This window comes from Cervus canadensis, chromosome 16 (assembly GCF_019320065.1).
Source record: "Cervus canadensis isolate Bull #8, Minnesota chromosome 16, ASM1932006v1, whole genome shotgun sequence".
NCBI classification, from domain to species: domain Eukaryota; kingdom Metazoa; phylum Chordata; class Mammalia; order Artiodactyla; family Cervidae; genus Cervus; species Cervus canadensis.
Window position 1 is genome coordinate 61426014 of NC_057401.1, and position 25505 is coordinate 61451518.

The window sequence follows — 25505 nt, forward strand, 5'->3', positions numbered from 1 at the left end:
GTGACTTCCCAGAGGCAGCTTTTGTTAATGCAACTTTGGAAAATTTTCTTGCTCATTATGCAAGCATTGTGTTAGTCGTTCAGTCATGTACGACTATTTGCGACCCCATGGGCCCCATGCGACCCCAAAGGACCCCACCAGGCTCCTTTGTCCATGGAATTTTCCAGGCAAGAATACTGGAATGGTTAGCCAGTCCCTTCTCCAGTGGATCCTCTTGGCCCAGGGATGGAACCCGGGTCTTCGGCATTGCAGGCAGATTCTTTGCCATCTGAGCCACCAGGGAAGCCCTGATGCAAGCATCGCGGGTGCTAAATACTTTCGAGGTAAAGGTTGCCAAATATTCATGTGCTATAAAATTTTTTTGTTTTTCAAAAGTTCCTTTGAAACATCCTGACAATAACTAGGATACATGCACATGAATGATGTACATGTGTGTTTATTTCAAAACAAGTTTGCTTCTTTTAAACAGTGCTGTGCTGTGCTTAGTCACTCAGTCGTGTCTGACTCTTTGCGACCCCGTGGACTGTAGCCCGCCAGGCTCCTCTGCCCATGGAGTTCTCCAGGCGAGAATACTGGAGTGGGTTGCCATGCCGCCCTCCCGGGGATCTTCGCAACCCAGGGATCGAACCCCGGTCTCCCTCATTGCAGGCAGATTCTTTACCGCCTGAGCCACCAGTGGGGAACATTAAAGCTGTGTTTCTGGGGTAAGACCTCTCCTTTAGAAAGTTTTTAAGAGGCTGAGAACTGCAGAAGTGAAGTGTTGTCTATTCACCTGGGTTCTAGAGGTGCAGGATTATTACTTGAGTTATCGTTTTCATCTCCTTGGGGCATCTCGTTAGGATGCAGACTGTCCTGTGCCCTGAGGGAAGCATGAAGCAGGATGTGCTGGAAAGGTTCAAATCACATCAAGCGTGAGGGGGTTTGGGAATGGAACACAGCCTCGAGCTTTCCCCCAGCTTCCGCTTAAACCCTGTCATCAGCCCGCGGGAGCTGATCGCACAGCTGTGCTTGCCTTGACGTGTAAGACGGGGACACGCAGACACCGTGCGTGGTGCAAGGTGCCCCAAGACCAGCTTTCGGAGGGATGTCTAGGGGTTTGCTATTGTGCTACACGGGTGGTGTCCCAAAGGAGGGTGTGTGTGTCGTGACCAGGCGTGTTAGGCGGGATTTGAGTGAAGAGGCTGGGTGATGGAGACAGCATGGCACATCGAGAGGTAAGGGGTCCAAGAAAACGGCTGCTGGGCAGAGAAAACGAGCCTACACCTTCGCAAATGTGCGCTGGCTTAGCCTCCTGGTGGTGGAAAACACAGGGGCTGGACCTAAGCAGCTGCCTCAGCCAGCGACGCAGAGTGAGCAGGACCAGGCGCGCTGTGCGCAGATGGGAAAGTATCTTACGTTTGAGGGTAGGGTGCCGGAAGGACGCAGATGAAGTTTGAAAAGTAACTGAGGTTGGATGACCTACCCTCATTTTAGGACTTACTACTTCCCTAGTGGCTCAGATGGTAAAGCGTCTGCCTACAATGTGGGAGACCAGAGTTCAATCCCTGGGTCGGGAAGATCTCCTGGAGGAGGGCATGGCAACCCACTCCAGTATTCTTGTCTGGAGAATCCCCATGGACAGAGGAGTCTGGTAGGCCACAGTCCATGGGGTTGCAAAGAGTCGGACACGACTGAGCAACTTCAATTTCACTTTCACTTTCACCCTAGTTTGGTGTCCAGGAAATAATGAGCTGTTAGTATTTAACAAGAAAGATGGAAGCACAGTTACAGAATGTCAGCCACTTTTTCCTTTGTGATAGCACAATAATAATAAAGGGTTTCCCAGGTGGCGCTAGTGGTAAAGAACCCATCTGCCAATGCAGGACACTTAAGAGACACTGGTTTGATCCCTGTGTCAGGAAGACCCCCTGGAGGAGGGCGTGGCAGCCTACCCAGTATTCTTGCATGGGCAGAGGAGCCCGGCGGGCTGCAGTCCATGAGGTCATCAAGAGTTGGACATAGCAGGACAACTTTCACTTAACTTCTTCACGGATTGTACAACACAAGAGTGAACTTTGATTCAAACCTGGGACTTTGCATGATTATGAGGTGTGAGGGTGAGTCCATCAGTTGGAACAAATGTGCCTTCTGGTAGGGATGTTGAAAGTGCAGAAGCCTGTGAATGTGTGGGGATGAGGGGAGGTAATAGAAACTCACTGCCCTTCCCACTAGTTTTGGTGTTCTAAAATATCAAGTTTACTAAAACATAAATACATGTAAAATTTATCTGTATAATTAAAAAAAAACATACAGAGACTTTATAATAAAGCATAAGCATTGCCATTTCCCCCCTCAGATGGGGCTTGAGGGTTCCCTCCCCGCCCCAGGCACATGGAATCTTCCTGAGTCCAGGATTGAACCCGTGTCCCCTGCATTGGCAGGCAGATTTCTACTCACTGCACCACCAGGGAAGTCCTGCTTTTGCATATTTCTTGTTAGAGGCATATGTAGGGGTTTTTTCCCCTATTGTTATTGTGACTGGGATATTTTCTCCCCTATTAGACTTTCTAATTGCTTGCGATAGTACATACAAAATTGTCTTGGGGGTAATTCACGCTAGCTGCTGTAATAAATAGCCCAACATTTCAGTGATTTAGCACCAGAAAGTTCTGCTTTTTGCTGATGAGCAATCTGATACAAGTCGGGTCACCTTCATCCAAGCAGTGTTCAGCACGCCAAGGTCTTTCCATTCCAGTCATGCAAGGCTGGGGATTTCTGGGCTCTATTTCCTACGATTACCGTGAGGACACCAGCCCCTCCTCTTCTGAACTCATCTCTTTCTTGTAATTGCTTTCCAAGTGAAGCTATTGCCAGGACTCTCCATTAACGCTCTCTGTTCATCTTCATCTTCAGAACTACAAGATCCTCTGGCTTGTGACCTGACTTCCAAAAACTGAAAGCTAAGAATTTTACCAAGTATCTTGCCGTGAGATAATGCTGACTCATCTTCTAGCCTTGAATATCAGTTTTCTTACCTCTCGCCATCCAGTTACTAAAACAGTGCTATGTATTTTAGATTTTATTGCTTTTTTGAATTTCAAGAATTCTCTTTCAAGTCAGGTTTGTATCAGGATAATTAGAGTGAGCTGATGTAACAATCTAAAAAGACGAGTGGCTTCGTCCCTGAAGCTGTGTTTCTTTCTCATCTTGTAGGTGTAGTGAATTTGGTCTGTTTCGAGATGTGTTTTTCCTTTGTTGTTTCTAAGTGTGTGGGGCAAGGGCAAGGAGAGAGAGTCGTACCTCATTTAGTCCACCTCTTTGATCTACTACTTTCCTGTGAATTGGTTTTTTATCACATTTAAAATGCAATGCCCAGCAAAAAGCTCCATGCCCCTGGCCCCTCCAGCTTTTGAGTCCTTGGACATTGTTTATCAGGCAGGAAGTACATCGGCTTTTCCAACTCACTCACCTGCCGTGAGCTGGAATAACTATACCTGCTCGCTGGTGCCCTCAGCATCGTATTCCCAGCTTGAATGGGAAACCCAGGAAGACCTGAAATGATACGTTTAGGTTTCCTATTCCTATCGCAGTCCCTCACCAGCTGCACTGCCCCAGCTGGAAGGACTGGTGGTGGTTTAGTTTCCCAGTCGTGTCTGACTCTTGCGACCCTGTGGACTGTAGCCTGCCAGGCTCCTCTGCCCATGGGATTCTTCAGGCAAAAATACTGCAGTGGGTTGCCATTTCCTTCTCCAGAGGATCTTCCTGACCCAGGGATTGAACTCGGGTCTCCTGCATTGCAGGCAGACTCTTTACCAACTGAGCTATGAGGGAAGGACTAGATTATTCTTATGTGCCTTCCAGTCGTGTTCTGCTATGTGATAGGCTGACCCCAGCCCACTTGCTTTTTTAAAAAATGTGTTTATTTTTAATTGGAGCATAATTGCTTTACATTGTTGTGTTGGTTTCTGCCATACCTCAACATGAATCAGCCGCAGGTATACATACGCCCCCTCTTCCTAAACCTCCCTCCCCACCACTCCAATCCAGCCCACTGAAATCTGCCAGCTTTTCCCACTGGGGCTGGGCGACAGATGCAGGCCTGACCCCTGGTACCTGTCACCCCCGGGGCGTCCCGTCCTCCTGGAGCTCCTCCAGACTCTCCCACTTGTCCCCTCGCCCTCCAGGCTGCCGACTCCTGTCCTTCAGAGATGGATAGTTGTCAAGTGCATATTGGCTGTGGTTCTACCCGTCACCCACGAGAGCCTCCGGCCACGACTTCCTTGTCCACAAGATACATTGCGTGAATGCAGACTCTTGGAGGTTATGGTAGGAATCGTTCCCTTCTCATGCAGTTCAGAGACCTAGGAGTTTGCAGTGACACAAACAACACACTCTGTGGAAAACAGTGTATAAAAACACCCATGGGACTTCCCTGGTGCTCTGGTGGCTAAGAATCCACCCACCAACGCAGGAGACGTGGGTTCGATCCCTGGACTGGGAAGATCCCACACGCTGCGGAGCAACGAAGCCCGCGTGTGGCCACTACTGCAGTTGGAGCGCCCTGGAACCCCTGATCGGCAGCAGGAGGAGCCACCGCCACGGCTAGAGCAAGCCCACGGCCGGAGCAAGCCCACACACAGCAGAGCCCATGGCCGGAGCAAGCCCACGGCCGGAGCAAGCCCACACACAGCAAAGCCCACGCACGGAACAAGCCCACGGCCGGAGCAAGCCCACACACAGCAGAGCCCACGGCCGGAGCAAGCCCACACACAGCAGAGCCCACGGCCGGAGCAAGCCCACGGCCGGAGCAAGCCCACACACAGCAGCAAAGACCCAGCACAGCCAAAACAAGTAAAGTAATTCATTAAAAAAAAAAGCAAACACATGCACACTGTATATTTTTTATGTAAATCGGCTTGACGATAAAGAGCTTGTCTTGTCATGTGTGGTTCCTCCAGAGGATGTTTTGAAGTAAGGGAAGCAGGAGATCATATTCTTTTAGAAGAGTGATGTCAATAATTCAAATTGAAAGAAAAATCAAAACAACCCTCTACATACTGGGCTTGAAAAATATATAACAAATCCAAGGAACGTTTTTATGTTTTTTAAAAATTTTACATTTGACCGTGGCTCTTGCTGAGGTTTCGTGAGTATATACCTGGATGGAAGAGATTAAACATCTGAAATACTCCTAGAACAGGTGAGGGTAGAGGAAAGAAGTCCCTTTTAGTCCATGTTTTTTTTTCTTTCTCAGAAAAATTTATACTTTAATATTTCCCTTTCTGGCTTCCACTGGAAATCAGTTTTTCTGAGAAGTTAGGTGAGTGTGGTTCATGAGTTTGCTTGAATGTCTTTTTTGGAAACTAGTATTTCGCAGTGTTCCCACCTCATACCTGCGTCTCTTGAGTCTACCCTTCAGCCTTTCAGTATATGGAATTGTTGGCAAGATGGAGAAAGGAAAATTAAGAATCAGGTTAAGAAGGAACAAATCAGGGGTCAGCATAAGGAGCCAGAAAGTCAGTATTTTTCGTTTTTTGAAGCTGATGATCTTTTTCCTTCTCAACTTTGCTGCTGTTACTCTAGACAGCAGGAAGAATCCTTTTATAATGTATTTGTACATGAAATCATCACATTCTGTATTTTAAATATTTTATAATTTTATTTGTCAATTAAAAGGATTTTTAAAAGCCCCCACAGACAAGGAGTAAAAGATTGGGTGCGGCTGTGTGCTAGTGAAACCTTATTTTTAGGTTTCAATTTCATGTAATTTTCACATGCCCTGAAACATTAATCATTGTTTGACTCTTAAAATCCTCTTAAAATGTAAGAACTATTCTCAGCCTATGAAGTGGAAGTGTTACTTGCTCACTCATGTCTGACTCTTTGCGGCCCCATGGACTGTAACTCACCAGCCTCCCCTGTTCATGAGATTATCCAGGCAAGAATACTGGAGTGGGTTGTCATGCCTTTCTCCAGGGGATCTTAAAACAGACGATGGACTGGATTGTTTGCTGACTTCTGTACAAAATCACATTCTTGACCTAGCTTACCTTTAACATTCCCTCAAACACATTTCTTATTATTTTTCAATTCTTTAAAAAATATCTTTATTGAAGTGTAGTTTGCATACAACAAAATTACCAGTTGTATACTTTGATAAGTTTTTTTAAAAATTTCTTTACAGTGTTGAGCAGCATCTAACTGGATTTACTGTTCTAGGCTCACCTTTTCTTTCCCTCATTACTTTACAAACATTCCCTCCATTCTCCTTTGGTATCAGATACTGCTATGAAGAATCAAGTTAGCCATGTTAAAAAAAATGCTTAGCGTTGATTCACTTTTCCCTGAAGATTGCATTACTTATTCTTGACGTGGCAGTAGCTTAGCCAGAGTCTCAGTTATCTCTGTAACAGGTCACCCCAGCCTTAGCACATGGTCATCTCATCTCACGGTTTGTGTGGGCAGGCGTGTGGGCAGAGTGCAGGTGGCTACATGTTTCGTGTGGTCCCAGAGGCTGAAGTTCTGGCACTGACCCGGGGTCTGTGGTCATCCGAAGGCTCTGCTGGGGATGGACCGGCTGCCACGCTCACTTGGAGGCTGTTGGCAGCAGTTGGACCCTTCTTGGCTTGCGGGTCTCGGACCCTCCCATGCTGACCGTTGGCTGGAGTCTGCTCCCTGTTCTGGTCCTCTGCCACACGGCAGCTCGCTTCATTAAGGCGCGCAGGCTGAGACAAAGCAGAGGAGGCCATGGAGAAAGAAATCTGTGTCTTTTATAACCTCATCACAGAAGGGGTAAGAAATCATACCCTGTGTACCTCGAGAGTTCTAACATGTACATCGTCAAAAATGGAAAGTAAATTCATCTTTTGTTTAGGGAACACTTTTACTTTTGATTAGCAACCTACATCTCTGTCTTTAAGCTTTGAAGCCTTAATTGGAATATCCTGGGCTATTTACTCGGATCATGCAACCCAGGCAAGCAAAGACCGTATACCTGATGGTCAGATGGCATGTTTTGGCAGTGACCACAATTAGACCAGCTAATAACGGAGTAGAACTCACTGTAGTTCTGGGACTATCTGGGGTGCTTCCCAGCATCAGTTCAATGAACCATCACAGCAAATGCATGAGAAAGGCCCTGACTCTGTCACTGTGGGGCTGGGAGTTCACTGACCTGCTCAAGGCCACACTGTCCGAGTGGTGGCACCTCTGCCTGCTCAGGTGGGCAGGTCCCAGGCTGTGCTGACCCACGGCTTTACAGAGGAGGACACGCTCCTCCAACAGCTCAACCTGGAAAAGGAGAGCAGAGAGATGACAACCTGAGGAGGGCGTCTGTCGCTCCAGCAGAGTCACCCGTGACTGATTCAGAGTAGAATTTTGCTTTTTGTAAAATGACTGGTCAGCACTCCAGAGGGGACACGACTCAGCAACAACAAAAGCAACAACTCCAAATGGGACTGCGCAGCGTTTTTCTTCTCATCTAAGCAGACAACCAGTCCGTCTCGTCAAGGCTATGGTTTTACCAATAGTCATGTACGGATGTGAGAGTTGGACTATAAAGAAAGCTGAGCGCCGAAGAATTGATGCTTTTGAACTATGGTATTGGAGAAGGCTCTTGAGAGTCCCTTGGACTGCAAGGAGATCCAACCAGTCCATCCCAAAGGAGATCAGTCCTGGGTGTTCATTGGAAGGACTGATGCTGAAGCTGAAACTCCAATACTTTGGCCACCTGATGCAAAGAGCTGACTCATTGGAAAAGTCCCTGATGCTGGGAGGGATTGGGGGCAGGAGGAGAAGGGGATGACAGAGGATGGGGTGGTTGGACGGCATCACTGACTCAATGGACATGAGTTTGAGTAAACTCTGGGAGTTGGTGATGGACAGGGAGGCCTGGTGTGCTGTAGTCCATGGGGTCGCAAAGAGTTGGACACGACTGAGTGACTGAACTGAACTGAAGCAGATAACACACAAACCTGGGAGCAGCTGGCCCATAATGTTTAAGAAATTCTACTCATCGGTCTTCCTTTGAGTTATGTTTTTATGTCACCCAGACATGAATGTCATTGTTTGGTGACGCGTTTTTTCTTTTCCTTTCTGTTCCTTTTTTTTTTTTTTCCGCCTGAGCAATGTTCTTTGTGCAGTACAAACTTTGGAGGTAAATGCTGGGTTGCAGAGTTAATCTTAGTCAGAATATTTATTTTGAGCTGGTGGCCAGGGTAGCTCCCCCTCCCCACTGGCAGAGAACCAGAGTGAGTCTTCTTCATTGAGCCACATGGCCCAAGGAGTGAGAGTGGAAACACCTGTGGTTGGTAAGTCTTTTATCACACAAACCAATGAGTCTCTCGGTTACCTGCTTCTTGTGAGATAGGGAAATTATAAAATCACCATCCTGGGAACAAATGAAGTGAAACATCATACTTGAAAGTTATTTAACGTTTACTGTGTAAACAGGGATGCACGTGTCTACACGTTTATATTTTGTGGAGGCTCTGACCTCTCGTTTCTATCAGAACAGGACTTGATTTCTAACTGCGGTATAATTTGACATGTAACACTGTATTAGTTTCAGGTGTGGAACATAGTGATTTGATACCTGTTTATTGTGAAATGATCACCCCAATAAGCCTAGGTAACGCCAGTCTTCACACATTTGTGTGTTAGTCACTCAGTCACGTCAGACTCTTTGCAACACCGCAGACTGTAGCCCGCCGGGCTCCCCTGTCCCTGGGATTCTCCAGGCAAGAATACTGGAGTGGGTTGCCATGTCCTTCTCCAGGGGATCTTCCCGACCCAGGGGTTGGTCCCTGGCATTGTAGGCGGGTTCTCTACTGCCTGAGCCACCAGGGTCTTCGCACATGGTTTTACGGTGAGAACTTGTAGGAGCTACTCCCTCAGCAGTGTTCCAACATGCCATACAGTCACTGACCACACTCACCGTGATGCACATCCCGCCCCGGGACTTACTTCTCTTATAACAGGAACTTTGGATCTTTTGACCACCATTGTCCATGTTGCACACCCCCTAAGCCCCACTCTGGCAACCACCAGTCTATTCTCTGTGTACCTATGAGGTTGAGATTTTTGCTTGTTTAGATTCCACTTATAAATGAGTTCATATGGTACTTGTTTTTCTCTTTTTGACTTGTTGGGTTGGCCAAAAAGTTTGCTCAGGTTTTGGCCAAACCAAAATATTTCACTTATCACAATGTCCTCAATTTCATCCCTGTTTCAAAGGGTAAGATTTACTTCCTTTTTTATGGCTGAATAATATCCTGTTGTACATACATACTGCACCTTCTCTATCCACTCATCCACTGATGGACACTTAGATTGCTTCCGAATCTCAGCTGTTATAATTTATGCTGCAGTGAACATGAAAACATAATGGATGGGGCATAGCTGATTAGAGTAGATTCATAAAGCTTATGTAGATCAAACAATACTATGGATCCATGATAGTCACCATTATTTTAATTTGTATCCTAATGACTATATTAGTTAAATACTTACACAGGACTGACTTTTTGTTGATCAGTTGCTAAGTCACGTCTGACTCTTTGCAACCCCATGGACTGCAGCATGCTAGGCTTCCCTGTCCTTCACCATCTCCCAGAGTTTGTTCAAACTCAAGTCCGTTGAGTCGGTGACGCCATCCAACTGTCTTATCCTCTGTCGTCCCCTTCTCCTCCTGCCTTCAGTCTTTCCAAGCATCAGTGACCCCACAACAGACTGAGACAGACTTGCCTGTGAGTGTTTGGGAGTCTCCCGTGGAGGCATGGATTTACAGTGGCCCTCCTTGGGCTCAGAGGCACTAGCAGCAGCTGTCCCGGGAGGCATGGCATGTTGGTGTAAGTCCTCTTGGAGGAGCTCGCCATTAGCCCTACCATAGACTGTACCATATGGTAGCCCTGCCATGGAGGCTGCAGACTCCAGGACTGAGCCGCCTCAGACCAAACTACAGGGAGGGAGCACAGCCCCACCCGTCAGCAGAAAATTGGGTTAAAGATTTACTCACTGGAGCAAGTTTTCCCCAGAGTTTTCCAGTGGTCATGTATGGATGTGAGAGTTGGACCATGAAGAAGACTGAGGGCCGAATAACTGATGCTTTCAAATTGTGGTGCCAGAGAAGACTCTTGAAAGTCCCTTGGACAGCAAGGAGATGAAGCCAGTCATTCTAAAGGAAATCAACTTTGAATGTTCATTGGAAGGACTGATGCTGAAGCTGAAACTCCAATACTTGGGCCATCTGATGCCACGAGCCCACTCATTGGAAAAGACCCTGAGAATGGGCAAGATTGAAAGCATAAGGAGAAGCAGGTGACAGTCCCTCCCATCAGGAAGCTTCCACAAGCCCTCTCATCCTCATCCATTAGAGGGCAGATAGAAGATGCAAGAACTGCAATCCCACAGCTTCCAGAACAAAACCCAGAATCAACCAGGTATCAGGATCTGTTCCGGCACCTTACATAACTTAGTCCCCACAAAGCCCTTCTGGTAGGTATGATTCCTTCCCTCCCCATCTTACAGATGAGGAAACTGAGGCTCAGAAGGAGTGAAGAACCAGCTTCGGCTCCCACGGCCACACCTGGCAGAGCAGCTGCTGCTGGACCAGCGGTTCCTGCCCCTCAGGGCGTCGGGCGTTAGTGACCCAGCAGGAAGCAGGGGGCACGGATGGCGCTCTGTGCAATTGCTGGCCAGCTGGTTGGCTGGCGCGACTGGACCCCCTTCCCATCGGAGGATGGAGCCACGGGGGCTGGGTTCGCGGGGGGCGAAGGTTTCACAACAGTGAGCAGAAGGGAGTCCTCGGGCCTGACTCCCCCACCTGCCTGAGGTGGGCTTATTTCCTGCAGCAAGTGGGGTCGCCAGGCAGCCCCGGGGGCCCCGGCAGGACTCCCCCAGACCTCAACATCCCATGCAGGTCTCAGTGCCCGTCCTCTCTGAGCCTGGAGAGACGAGGTGGGAGCCAGCCCTCTGCCTGGGGGGCTGGGGTAGAGCAGGAGACCCCCTCCCCGGCTCTCAGGGGCTGGGCCCGCTCACCCCCTTTCAGACCCCAGTCTGCCAACCGACTCTGGAGCTGGGGCATCCAGCTGGTGCCCGTCACACATGTGCCCTCCACCGGCTACAGAGAAGCGCTTTGTGGTCCACAGTTACCTTAAATACGCGTACATTAAGTCTCCACTCGATTTCTAGAAATCCGCACATGCTTTAAAGGGCTGGAAACACTCTGGGAAGTCTCCAAAGGCAGCTTCGGGACCCAGAATGAGAAACAGCCGAGGTCACTCGGGGGCGCTTCCACGCCTCCCCCATCCCCAGGATTCCTGTAGCTGGAGCCAGGCTTCCCATCGGAACGGAGTTGATGCTGTTCCTCAGTCGCTCAGTCGTGTCCGATTCTTTGCAACCCCATGGACTGCAGCACGCCAGGCCTCCCTGTCCATCACCCTCTCCCGGAGTTCGCCCAAGTTCATGTCCATCGAGTCGGTGATGCCATCCAAGCACTGCATCCTCTGCTGCCCTCTTCTCCTCCTGCCCTGGATCTTCCCTGGTAGGAAGGGAGGGTCCTTTGCTGATCTGTGGGACCCAGGCTGTGAGCCCCACCCGCGATTCTCCAATCCTGGTGAGCAGAGTGTATTTGCATGAAAACGCAGTAATTAAAAATAACAGGAAAGACTTTTCTATTTATAGATGGTTTTATAGGCCTCCTCTAAAAGAAATCTCAGATTTGGCTCTAGCGAATTGGCAGTGGTTCTTCTGGGTCCTACGAGGGTTTTATTTTTAGTGGCACAGAAGGGTTTCTGAAGGCATTCAGCTGTAATAACAGAAGAGGGCCACAGGCGGCCTTTGCAAAACACCAGGGTCCTCAGTTGGAAGAGGACGGCTGAAAGTAAGAAGCAAGTTCGCGTTAGTGAAGGTGCTCATTCTCTGGGACGACTTTGCTTATCGACTTCGTGTTATGTGATGTAAGACACTTTGCATACACTGAGTGCTTTGCAGCTGCTTACACCCATCCTTGTGAGCAACTGGAGAAAAATTTTGTCTTATGTTTATGTAAAGATGGGGAACCTGAGCCTTGATGGGCCAGGATAGAAGTCAAAGCTATCTCTTTTTTTCCTTTTTTTTTTTTTAAAGTTGGAGGATAATTGCTTTACAATGTTGTGTTGATTTCTGCCATACAACAACATGAATCCACCATAAATATACATATATCTCCTCCCTCTTGAACCTCCCAATCCCCTCACCCCATCCCATCCTCCCCGCCGCCCCCCTCACCCCATCCTATCCTCCCCGCCGCCTGTCCCAGCCCTTTAGGTTGACATCCCTGTGTTACATAGCAGCCTCCCACTGTCTGTCCGTCTCACACGTGGTGACATATGTTTCCATGTTACTCTTCCAGCTTGTCCCTCCCCCCTCCCCCCACCCCTGTGTCCACAAGTCTGTTTTCTGTCTGCATCTCTATTCCTGCCCTGCAAAGAGGTTCATTAGTACCATTTTTCTAGATTCTATCAGTTCAGTTCAGTCGCTCAGTCATGTCTGACTTTTTGCGACCCCATGAATCGCAGCTCGCCAGGCCTCCCTGTCCATCACCAACTCCGGGAGTTTACTCAGACTCATGTCCATCGAGGCGGTGATGCCATCCAGCCATCTCGTCTTCTGTCATATGCGTTACTATATATTTGTTTTTCTCTTTCTGACTTACTTCACTCTGTATAATAGCTTCTAGCTTCGTCCACCTCACTAGAACTGGCTCAGAGTCATTCCTCTTTATGACTGAGGAGTACTCCATTGTATATATGTACCACATCTTTTTTATCCATTCATCTGTCTGTGGACATCTAGGGTGCTTCCACCTCCTGGCTATTGTAAGTACTGCTGCAATGAACATTGGGCTACCTGTGTCTTTTTGAATTATGGTTTTCTCAGGGTATGTTGGGTTCGATCCCTGAGTTAGGAAGATCCCCTGGAGAAGGGAAAGGCTACCCACTCCAGGATTCTGGCTTGGAGAATTCCACGGACTGTATAGTCCATGGGGTTGCAAAGAGTTGGACACAACTGAGCGACTTTCACTTTCAGGGTGTATACCTAGTAGTGGGATTGCTGGGCCATATGGTAGGTTTATTCCTAGTTTTTAAAGAGGTGGAGACAAAGCTGTCTTGAGGCTTGGTGTTATTATCGACTCACCATAGGATGCCGCAGGGTCATTACAAACTGGCTGAACAAGAAACTCTGGGTCTTGGCAGCAGGTGCTCCTTATTGTCTAGAATCTCCTGAATTTCAGAGGATTCATGGCCGTTTCATGTACCAGATAAGACCAGGGTTAGTTTTGGTTTGATGTTTCTGGTGATGATCCCTGCCATTAAATCAGAGTAGCAACTTTTCCTCTCTTAGAGCTGTGTTGGTGTATATGCAGAATAAATTAATGTCCCCATTTAAGGAAATTCACTTGGCATCAACTATTTCTTTTTATGCAACTAGACAAATAGAGTGTGGGAAGAGGGCTAAAAAGAGAAGAATTTTGTATCAAAGTTTTTTTTTTTCTTTGAAAAAGCATAAGATAAGACACTGGTCGATTTGTTTAGTGTGGAGTGGTGAAAAAAAAAAATGACCCAAAGATGGTGCCTGAAGTATAGACTGGAGTGATGTGCTGGACTCACTCAAGTGGTCCAGGGTTCATTTAGCTTGTGACAGCGAGATGGACACAAGCAAGAAAAAGAAAGGCTGCCCACTGTCAGGCTCTTGATTTTGAGAAAGATGTTACCCACAGCTTGAGGGAGAGCTTTGGAAAAATTTGCTCTTACTTCTTCTGCTCTTATGAGAATACTTCTAGCAAAGGTGCTTCTCAAAATTGCCTTTTTGTCCTTCGTCTGAGTATTGGTCAGCATACTCCAGAGACACAGAACCAATGGTGTGATTTTTATTAAGAAATTTGGCCACAGGATTGTGGATTTCCTGGAGAATCAGGGGAGTGTGGCAGTCCAGCTGTTCACGTCCACAGGCCATCTGCTGGCAAAATTCCCTCCCTGCTGGGGTGAGGTCAGTCTTTGTTCTAGTCAGGACATCAACTGATCGGATGAGACCCGCCTACATTATGGATGGCAATCTGCTTTTACTCAACGTCCCATGATTTGAATGTTAATTTCATCCAATAAACACTCTCGGAGAAATATCCAGAATAATGTTTGGCCAAATATCTGGGCACCTTGGGTCAGAAAAGTTGACAGGTAAAATGAACCATCATATCCTTGCTTGGGAGCACAGAGCAAGCCCAGGAACTCCACAGTAGAGACCCTGCTCACTGGCTATCTGTGGGCCCCTGTGTCTCCTAGCCCCCTCGCAGTTCAGCAAGCATCTCTTCCACGTGAAGCACGTCAGCATCAGCGCTCCTCCTCAGTCACCGTTTCCTTGCCTTGGCGATCGGGGATTATGAACAAAGCAGAATCACGCGATTGAACCTCCTGGAGTCTTCTGCCTACGTGCCGCTGCTGCTGAGTCACTTCAGTCGTGTCCAACTCTGTGTGACCACATAGACGGCAGCCCACTAGGCTCCCCCATCCCTGGGATTCTCCAGGCAAGAACGCTGGAGTGGGTTGCCATTTCCTTCTCCAATGCATGAAAGTGAAAAGTGAGAGTGAAGTCGCTCAGTCTGACTCTTCGCTACCCCATGGACTGCGGCCTACCAGGCTCCTCCATCCATGGGATTTTCCAGGCAAGAGTAGTGGAGTGCGGTGCCACTGCCTTCTCCTTCTGCCTACTTGAGTAATAAATAAATTCTTGTTGTGCTAAGCCACTGAGATTTCAAGGCACAGCTGTTCCATTCTGACCCTGGCTGTGTGTCTGTGTCTAAGGGTGCCTCTGTGTGTCTCCGCATGTGTTTGTGGCAAGTTGATTAGAAGACCTGTGTGCTAGAGCTCAGCCAGCACCACCCTATACACTGATGCTCATGCTGGTGAAAGCCCCTTTTCCACATCTTCCCTCATTGATTCTGACGAGTTTCTAGAGCTCGTCTCTCCAGGTCAGTTCTTTCCCATGCTGAATGCAACGAGTATTGTCCCCAGCTCATCTGGGTCCATTCTCACTGTCTCTGGAGGCCAGCAACACCCACCCTGAAGCTCTTTCTTGCTTTCAGTTCAGTCCAGTTGCTCTGTTGTGTCCGACTCTTTGCGACCCCATGGACTGCAGCACGCCAGGCCTCCCTGTCCATCACCAGCTCCCAAAGCTTGCTCAAACTCATGTCCATCGAGTTGGTGATGCCATCCACCCATCTCATCCTCCGTCATCCCCTTCTTCTCCTGCCCCCATTCCCTCCCAGCATCAGGGTCTTTTCTAATGAGTCAACTCTTCCCATGAGGTGGCCAAAGTATTGGAGTTTCAGCTTCAGCATCAGTCCTTCCAATGAACACCCAGGACTGATCTCTTTTAGGATGGACTGGTTGGATCTCCTTGCAGTCCAAGGGAGTCTCAAGAGTCTTCTCCAACACCACAGTTCAAAAGCATCAATTCTTCGGTGCTTAGCTTTCTTTATAGTCCAACTCTCACATCCATACGTGGAAAAGCCATAGCTTTGACTAGACAGACCTTGGTTGGCAAAAAAATGCCTCTGCTTTTTAATATGATGTCTAGGTTGGTCATAACTTTTCTTCCAAGGAGCAAGCATCTTTTAATTTTGTGGCTGCTATTAATTTAATGGTCTTTTAATTTCTTGCTTTAGTCCACCTGGAATTCCTTCCTTGGGGAATCCTCATCCTAACCCACGTGACCTGTGGGACTGGAAGTCACCCCACCTCTCTCCAGTATTGTGCTGACTGCACAATAACCTGGAAAAATAAAATGACAGCATCCACAGTGTTCACTCTGGATAGGTGTTCTATCAAAGCCAGACTCACTGGAGCCTCTCTCTAACTTCCTGGGGTTGGATGGGCGGGGGTAGCCCTTAACCTAGAAACGTGACCCAGGCATGTAGGCTGGGCTGTCAGAGCAATCTTCCCACCTGCATGGATGCTGTCTCACTGCAAACAGAGAGACCGACATGCAGAATGGAAGGGAGACAGCAAGGCTGTGAGGCAGGAAGGATGGGGAGTGTGTCCTGACAGCATGGTTTGCCTCTCTGGATTCACTGGAAATGCACCATAGATTTCCCACTTAGCTGAGCAGATGTGGCCCTTCTGTGGCTTTGGCTAGTTGATCTTGGGTTTCTGTCACTCGCCAGAAGTCCGGGTATTTATGGCAGCATTCCAGGGACATCAACATATAACTTTTCCTACCAACAGCTGCTGTCAAGGTCGGCTGCCAAGAGTCAGGAAAAGATGAAGCCTATTCTGAGCAGAAGCTTTAAGCTTTGAGAAGAGGAAAGCTGACCTTTTCCTTTTCTTTTTGCAACTGGTTGTTCCTCCCTTTCAATGAGTCAAGTTTGTTTGTCAGTGTCACTTAATGTCCTTTGTGATATTTCTGTTGGTCACTCAGTCATGTCAATCTTTGCCACCAGGACTATGGCCCGCCAGGCTCCTCTGTCCCTGGGATTCCCCAGGCAAGAGTGCTGGAGTGGGCTGACCATTCCCTTCTCCAGGGGATCTTCCCGACTCAGGGATTGAACCTGGGTCTCCTGCACGGCAGGCGGATTCTCTACCATCTGAGCCACCAGGGAGAGGGAATTTAACCGGCACATCTTGGCTTCTGCACTGATCGTACCTGCCAGGTACCGAGTGCTGGTGATGCGTCCTTGCCTGTGAGTCTTTGTTAAGCGAAGACCTGGCGGGAGACACTTCAGCGTGCTATTTCAGCCTGAACCTGACTTCCCACGTTTGTACAAAAGATAGCCTTCAGAGACTGTCTTTCAGGATCCCTTGAGATAGACAGAGCTGCTTCCACGTCATCACCTGATGAAGATGCTGTGGGATGCAGCCTCGCGTGGGCCCCTGGACCCCCTGGAACACTCTCAACTTCTCACCTGCCGCTTTCTCCATAAGTGGTCCCTGGGCTGTTCTGCTGCTAGAAGATTTTCTTCAAAGGGATGTTGTGAAATCTCATTTACGAATTGCTAGAGCCCCAGGGGCACTGTTTTCTCTAAGCATCCTTCTCTGCAGCTAACGTTTTACGTGTGATAGTACGCTAGACCTAAAAATCAATTTCCTGGGGCTCAGACGTAAGAGCACAATGACGCAGGTGCCATTAAGTGAGACCAAAGACGCTTCTGGCCGTGAGCAAGTCTCTGCATGATGGGCTGAGAAGAATGGACCGAGCAAGACGTCATGTAGAGAAAGCTAAAGGATCGAATTATTCCTTCCTTCTGAAAAAGGTACAGTTGAATTCACTTTCATTGAAGAATTCTGAAACACCATGGTTAGCTGTTTCTTAGATTTCCAAATGCTTCATGTGATTACATCCATTTGTGACTTGAAGAGAAATCTGACCACTTGACTTTGGCGTTGCACCTGTCTGTCTTGACTGTACCCTATGTCTTGTCTCTAAATTACTGAAAACCTTCTTGGCATCTGGAAAGTCTCATATTGTTCCCTGGGAGGCTCTTTGTCTCAGCTGCAGAGCAAGAGAAGCTTCTAGACATGTGAAACACGAACTCCTTAGTGCCACATGGAATCACACCATCCTCAGAGTTGAAAATGACTTTCAAGAATGGTTTTACAACCATTCCCTTATTCACAGATGACATAGGGAAACTCGGAGAATGGAAGCCACTTGTTGAAAGTCTCTGAACCTCTGTGGGCAGAGGGTGAGGGTTGCTGGGAACAGAGGGTGCAGAGGGGAAGGACACAGGGAGAAGAGGGCAGATGTGCAGAGCAGTGCTTACAATGTGTCCGGGACAGTGTGGTCCACAGCCAGGCTGTCTGTGCTGGGGCTCAGCTGAGGACTGCAAGGTGGCAGGCTGTCCTCCTCCAGCGAGGGTTTTGCCATTATATCAGGATCGCTGAACTGCTCAGGATGAAGAGCTCAGTGACATTCAAATGTCACTGCAACCTAAATGTCCATCGACAGAAGAATGGACAAGAAGGTGTGGTACATGTGCACAATGGAATACTACTCAGCCATGAAAAAGAATGAAATAGTGCCATTTGCTATGACATGGGTAGATCTAGGGACTGTCCTACTGAGTGAAGTATGAAAAAGACAACATATAATATCACTTATGTGGGGAATCTAGAGAGAGAGTACAAATAAACTTATTTGCAAAGCAGATATAGAGTCACAGATATAGAGAACAAAAGAGTGGACACCAAGGGGGGATGGGGGAGTGGGTGAACTGGGAGATTGGGATTGACGTATACACACCGCTGTGTATAAAATAGGTGGGAGAACCTACTCAGTGCTCTGTGGGGACCTAAATGGGAAGGGAATCTTAAAAAAGAGGGGATATGTGTGTATGCATAACTGATTCAGTTTGCTGTACTGCGGAAACTAATTCAACATTGTCGATCAGCTATATTCCAATAAAAAGTTTTAAAAACTCCTAAAAATGTCACTGCAAGTTGCTTTTCCAGGACAAATACAAGCAATCTTTAGCATCTACAATTTTGTATTATCTGTGCCTCTCTTCACCAGCATTAGCAGAGATAATTGAAAATTGGCAACACTTATATTCACGTTAAAAAAAAAAAAACAGCTCAGAAGGCTTGTTAATGTCCTAAGACCACAAGGGTGCCATTTATTCCTTCCCAGAGGAGTCCTCCAGGCTCCCGCATTCTGAGGAGGATCTCTGGTCTCCCAGGTGACCCAAACGATGTCACTCATCTTGTTCTGGATGTCTGCTCGTGAGCCAGGTCCCTTCTGTGGTAAGGAGATATTTTCCTTGTATAAGGGCCTCTGGGACTCATTGGCGTCACCAGCAGCATCAGCTCAGCTCTAGAAGCTCCAGCGGCCACCACGCTGGTGGCCGGGGGTGAAGGGGGCCCTCGCCAAAGTGTGTTGAGTCTCCCTATGATTTCAGTGCAGCTCAGCTTGGTAGGTGGCGCTAGTGGTAAAGAACCCGCCTGCCAGTGCAGGAGACAGAAGAGACGTCGGTTCAATCCCTGGGCCAGGAAGACCCCCAGGAGTAGGAAAGGGCACCGTCCTTCAGTACTCTTGCCTGGAGAATCCCATGGACAGAGGAGCCTGGTGGGCTCCAGGCCATGGGGTCGTAGAGAGTTGGGCATGACTGAAGTGCCTTTGCATGCACACAGCTTGGTAGAGTCAGGCTGGCTCAGGGTGGATTGAAAGAAAAGCGTTTTGACTTTCCTGCCTAATGAAGATTCTTCATGTGTTAAGACTCTTAATCACTGAAGCTAAGAGCCACTATTAATTAGAGCTGATAAAAGCATAAGAAATATTTAATCCTCTTGTTCTGGGAGCTGGGGATTTTCACAGCCTGACATTTGTGCTCCTAAGGCTGCTAGTCTTACCAGGTTTAGCGTGGCTGCAGTTGGCAACGATTAAATGCACTGCCTGTGGTCCTGCTGAGCTATGTCCCACCCTGAAAGGTCCTCAGGGTGGGGGGTGGTTTTATGACTGTCACTGGCTTAAAATGAACACAGACCCTCCAGCAAAATGACTGTTCAGAAAGACTTTTCTGAAAATTGGTCCCCGAGTGTTCATTTCTCTTAGGAATAAGGGGTTAGGATTAGCAGCAAACACAAGAGCTCAGCTTTTAGATACTTTATTAAATCTGTTCTCTGCTGGTCGATTTTTATTTTTCCTCACTTTTAAATAATTGCCTTTAAAAAATATCATACCATACTATCAACTTTTGAAAAATAATTTTCATTATCAAATAACTTGGTTTTTAAAGATAGCTTTTCTTTTCTTTTTTTTTCATAAAGAAGGCTTAAAAACATGCTTGTGAACCCAAACTATGTTTATTGGGTGAATATGTAGCTAAACCTGTATCTTTAATCCTCAAGTAAGCATTTGTATGACTTGCATTCGATGTGTATTCTTAAAGCTGCGAAAAGTCAGTGGAGTTGGTCTCTGGTGAAGGAATTTGGAGTGTGTTCACATTCACAGGGGCTTGGATGAAGGCAGTGAGTGAGGAGGGGTGATGAGGGATTTTAATAAATGTGCCTGGAAGTACATTCTTCACTGACGTTGACTGTGACCTTGGGCTCTTGATCGCTGATGCGGCAACAGTTGATGTGAACAGTCCCCGAAGCTGAATCCTCCAAGCACGTTTGGGCTGAGACTTGGGGTCTCTCACTTCAGCCCCTTTCCATTGTTCTAGCACCCCGCCAGCCAGACTTCAGAAAAAGAAAGCTTTTTCCCTCATTCTCTTTCCAAGCTGTCTGTAGCCTTGGTGACCAAGATTGTCACATAAAAGTCTATGAAAAGCTTTTTCATTGAAACTCGGGTACTGCAATTCTTCATGGACTCTTTATAAATGGTGGCTCTTATATTTTATTTCATGCCTTTCACCAAGTGGCTCGAGCGAAGTGGGGGGGGGCCCGACCATGTCCTGGCGGCCTCTCTGCAGATTCACTTTCCTTTCACTCTGGCTTTTTGGGGTCCCGAGTCAGTTATGGCAAAACAGAGGCATGTTTATTAGCAACCAAGACATCCCGTTAGGATGGGCTCGAGTTTCAGTCTGCTGGATGAGGCTCCCGAGTGACGTCATCAACTTAATTTTGCTCTTGCTCTTGTTCAGTCGCTCAGTCATGTCCAGCTCTTTGCGACCCCATGGACTGCAGCACGCCAGGCTCCCCTGTCCTTCACTGACTCCCGGAGCTCACTCAAACCATGTCCATCGAGTCGGTGATGCCATCCAACCATCTCATCCTCTGTCGTCCCCTTCGCCTCCTGCTTTCAATCATTCCCAGCGACAAGTTCTTTTCCAATGAGTCAGCTCTTTGCATCAAGTGGCCAAGGTATTGGAGCTTCAGCTTCAGCATCAGACCTTCCAATGAACATTCAGAGTTGATTTCCTTTAGGATGGGCTGGTTTGATCTCCTTGCAGTCCAAGGGACTCTCAAGAGTCTTCTCTAATACCACACTTCAAAAGCATCAATTCTTTGGCGCCCAGCCATCCATATGGTCCAACTCTCACATCCATACATGACACTGGGAAAACCATAGCTTTGATTTTATGGACCGTTGTCAACAAAGTGATGTCTCAGCTTTTTAATATGCTGTCCAGGTTTGTCATAGCCTTCCTTCTTAAACTTTATTTAAGGGACTGTATTTCCATGGTGCCCTGGATGGGGTGGTAGCTAGGGAGGAGAGTATGGTTCTGACTTATCCTAATTCAGAAGCTCCTTTTTTTCCCCCTCAAGTTTATCTTCCTCCAGAATTTGTTGTTGAGTTCTGCTTTTATTTTTTTAAAGTTTATTGGGCAAATTTGTGTCTAAACCTGTATTTTTAACCCTCAAGTAAGCACTTGTGTGTGTCAGATACACAGTTTTTGTCTATCAAAAAGCCATTTCTCCCTACTGCCTCTTACTTCTCCTCTGCTAATAAAACCCCAATCTGAAGCGGGTGAAGACCCTTGGTCTGTGGGAAGGCTGGTCCCAGGAGAAGGACCATGACTGGCCTAAGCTAGCCATTGTCACCCCCCTCCTCTTTTCCAGTGACTGTGGCCATGAGACCTGGTTCTGGCCCGTGGACTTGTATTAGTCATCATCCCTGCTTGATAACTCGCCCGACACCATGGTGGTGTGAGTGATGATGGGCGTTATTCTTCCAGTTTCTGTGGGGAGGGAATCTGAGAGTGGCTGGGTGGGGTGGGGGGTGAGGGTGGTGGGGGTCCTGACTGAGGATCTCTTGAGAGCTTTCAGTCCCGATGCTGACCAGGGCTGTGGTTCCCTGAGGACTTGCTGGGGCTGTAGGATCCAGGGGTCTAATTCTCAAGTTGGTGCTGGCCGTTGGCTGGAGGCTTCCGTGCCCTGCCCTTGGGTTTCTTCTACAGGGTCTTTAGGACATGGCGCTTGGCTTCCCCCAGGGCAGGCAAGGTGAGTCAGGGAGCGGGAGAGGTGGGGAGAAGGGAGAGAGAGAGAGAGAGACTACCCATTTTATGACCTGGCTTCGTAGGCCCGTAGCAGCGCGGTACTATTACGTGGCGGTCTGTAACAAATTCCCCTAATGTAGCAGCTTAGGAAAACACACTTCTCATCTCCCAGCTTCTCTGGGTCAGGACTTTTTGTGGGTTCCCCCGACTCAAGGTCTCTTGGGAGGCTGCAGTCAGGGTGTCAGCCAGCCTGGGTTTCAGGCTGGATGGGGAAGGACCTTCCAAGTTCAGTCAACAAGACTGAGCTCCTCACCGGAGGTCGGCTCTGGGCCCCTCATCCCTTACCCTGTGGGCCTCATAGCAAGGTCACTTTATCAAAGTCATGGGGAGAGGGTCCAGTGAGAGTCTTCTAGCCAGACAGAAGCCAACATCCTACGTAACAAAAGCACAGAGCTGACCTTCTTCACCTTTGCCGTGTCCTGGGGTTAGAAGCAAGTTGGGGAGGATTGTGCAGGGGCACTAAAGTCAGGAGGTGGGATTGTGGGGTGCCCTGGGGGCGGTGGGAAGGCTGCCTCCACCGTCCTCTTGTTGTGCCTTCTACACTGTTCACATAGTGCGTGCTGACTTGCTCAGTCGTGTCCAACTCTGCGGCCCTATAGCCCGCAGAGGCTCCTCTGTCCAAGGAATTCTCCAGGCAAGAATGCTGGGGTGGGTTGCCATTCCCTTCTCCGGGAGATCTTCCCCACCCAGGGATCGAACCGGGGCCTCTTACATCACCTGCACTGGCAGGTGGATTCTTTACCACTAGCTCCACGTGGGAAGTCCCACAGTTTTCAGGCAGAGGGAGCCACTAAGTCTGGCCTGCATGCAAGGGAGGGGATGAGGCTTCACATTTCAAGGGGAGAGAGTCAGACAATCGATGGGTACATTTTCAAGCCCTTGCTTTCTTGACAGAGACAGCATATGTGCTTGGCTCTTCTCCTTCAGCCTTCTTAGCTGTCGAGCTGATTGCAGCCGGAGCTGCAGCTGCTATGCAGGTCCACAGGACCGCAGGGAGGGGACGAAGGGCCAAGAACTGCAGGTGGGGTAATAAGGTAGAAAGGGCCACAGTCATCGACAGCGCTGTGAAACATCTGAACCCACGTCAGCAAACCGGTGACCTCTGGCTTTCTCATTGTGAGTATGATGAAAGCTTTTTCAAAAATATCATTTATTTTGAAATGGTCTAGGACTCACAAGGGACTTCCCTGACAACTCAGATGGTAAGAATCTGCCTGCAATGCAGGAGACCTGAGTTCAATTTCTGGAGGAGGGCATGGCAAACCACTCCAGTATTCTTGCCTGGAGAATTCCATGGACAGAGGAGCCTGGTGGGCTACAGTCCTTAGGATCACAAAGAATCGGACACAACTGAGTGACAAACACATGGGACTCACAAGAAGTTGCAAAGATAGTACAGAAATTTCCATCTATCATGTGTATGACCTTACGTAACAACAGAACCTCACAGGAAGCCAACCCTGGCACAATGCCATCAGCTCAACTACAACCTAATTCAGCTTTCACCATAAATTTCTATTTTTGAACAGCACGGTTGGTTGAATCTGTCTCTAGTTTGCAGCCTAAAGCATTCATAGCTGATGCATTATGAAACTGGAAGTATAAAAACACGCGGATGGACCATTTTTGATCTTCTGATTGGCTGGTCGGCAGACAGACACTTGGGAATGCTGACTGTTTCAAGGATTTGATGGGAGTTTCTGCCTGGCCAGCAGAGCACAGAAACGGATTTGTTTTGAAGGTTGTCACAGATCATAGGATATGTTATATGTATATCCTGGAACAGGACGTTTCTAAGCTATTAGTCTTAGAAATCTCTCCTCTGAATTAATTAGGGTTCACCTTCACTCCTGCCTTCTTTGCTGCAATGTAAACAATGGTCTCCAAATAATCCTGTTTGAGTCTCTGCCCAGGGGGAGTTCCGGCTGTCTCAATTCTGCACGCATGCAGCTGTGGTTCCCGCTAAATTCAGCTTCCATTTCCCACGTGCGGCAGGGCCTGGCATAGGGCAGGCACTCAGCAAGAGCGCATTAAGTGAACAAGTGAATAAATGAGGGGATTTCAACGCAAAGCGGCCTCACCTTCAGGTGATGTGGGTGAGTGGGTGGGTGAGAAGACAGGTCCCACCTTGATGTCACCAGTGTGACATCATCTAATAAAACTCACTCCTAAGACTCTAGACTTTCCCTTTGGGTGGTAAATTGCCTATTTTACTTCCCAAGGTGGAGCGACCGTGCTGGGGTGGGGGTTGCTCCATCAGGCCTTTGTGTACCTGTCTGTGTTGGCCATGGGCTGCCTACTAATTATCTTTGTGGGGGTTCTGAGAGGCACTGGGGGGGCCTCACCCTAACCCATGTCTCCCACCCAAGTATGACAGATACTTCACCTTCCACTACTAAGGGTCATGCCACAAACAAAAGACCCATGCAAATGGGCTCTAGATTGGTTTAGTTTTAGGCCCTCTCAAAGCAGCAAAGCGAAACTGGGAGCCGGTCTTCTGGAAAGGGACACTGAAATAAATCTCATGGGGACGAGGCTGTCTCTGTGGAGGAGGACCTGAAGCTGGAGCAGGGTGGGGAGAACCCTATAGTGGGAGGCGTGGGGGTCCAGGGACCTCCGTGTGGAGGGGCGAGAAGGCGGGTGAGCACTGGGAGAGAGATGGCACAGGTGCCAGGGCTGGGGGCTCTTGAAGACATTGCATGTCTCTCTGTTGGGCCTGAGTCAGCCTGAATGGCATCTATAGTTCGAGCCATTGTTCGGGTCTTTTCCTTGGAGCATCCACTTTTGGCTGCATCAGTTAGGGATGAGTCAGCATGGCTCAAAGTGATGGTGGCTGAGTACACCAATAGGGAACAACAAATTTGATTCCATATTGCATCTGTTTCTTTAACTGCTTTTTTATTCTGCTTTTGTTAGATGTTAAGAATGTTGCCTATCACTCAAAATATACAGAACAGCCCATTCTCAAGGCTTGTACCTTTAAAGGTATAACACTTTCCCATTTGTATAGAGATAAAAAAATTTCGGAAGAGAGAATGACATTTGTCTTGTTGGAGGTTTATAGGAACACTGACTCCATCTCAGTGGAGAGCTGTGAGAAAAAGGACTCCAGCACCAAAAGTTTGCAACAACCAACCACAGCCCTCTCCTTTTAGTATGAGAGAAGTCTGAATTCTAACTCAGATAGGATGGTTCTTTGGGACAGTAGTCCATCATCTTCTCAAACTGCTGGCTTTCCAAATAAACTTGCTGTTTCTTGCTCCAGCAGTATGAACTTGGACTCAGTAACAGCTTGAGCAAGATTCATTTCCATTTCACAAGTAAATTTTCTTAAGTAAGTGATACCTTAAGATATTGGAGATCTGGACCGCTACTTTTTCATGCTGCCAAACACGGTCTTCATTATCAGGAGCAACGATGTGGCATCATCTATGACATCCATAGTCAAACCCAAAAGATGGAGAAAGTGGTTGGAAAAGGTGCCCAGTGGAGCACCAACTCTGCTAAGGAATGCTACTGGAAGCATCTCAATACTTCATTTACATCCCATTGG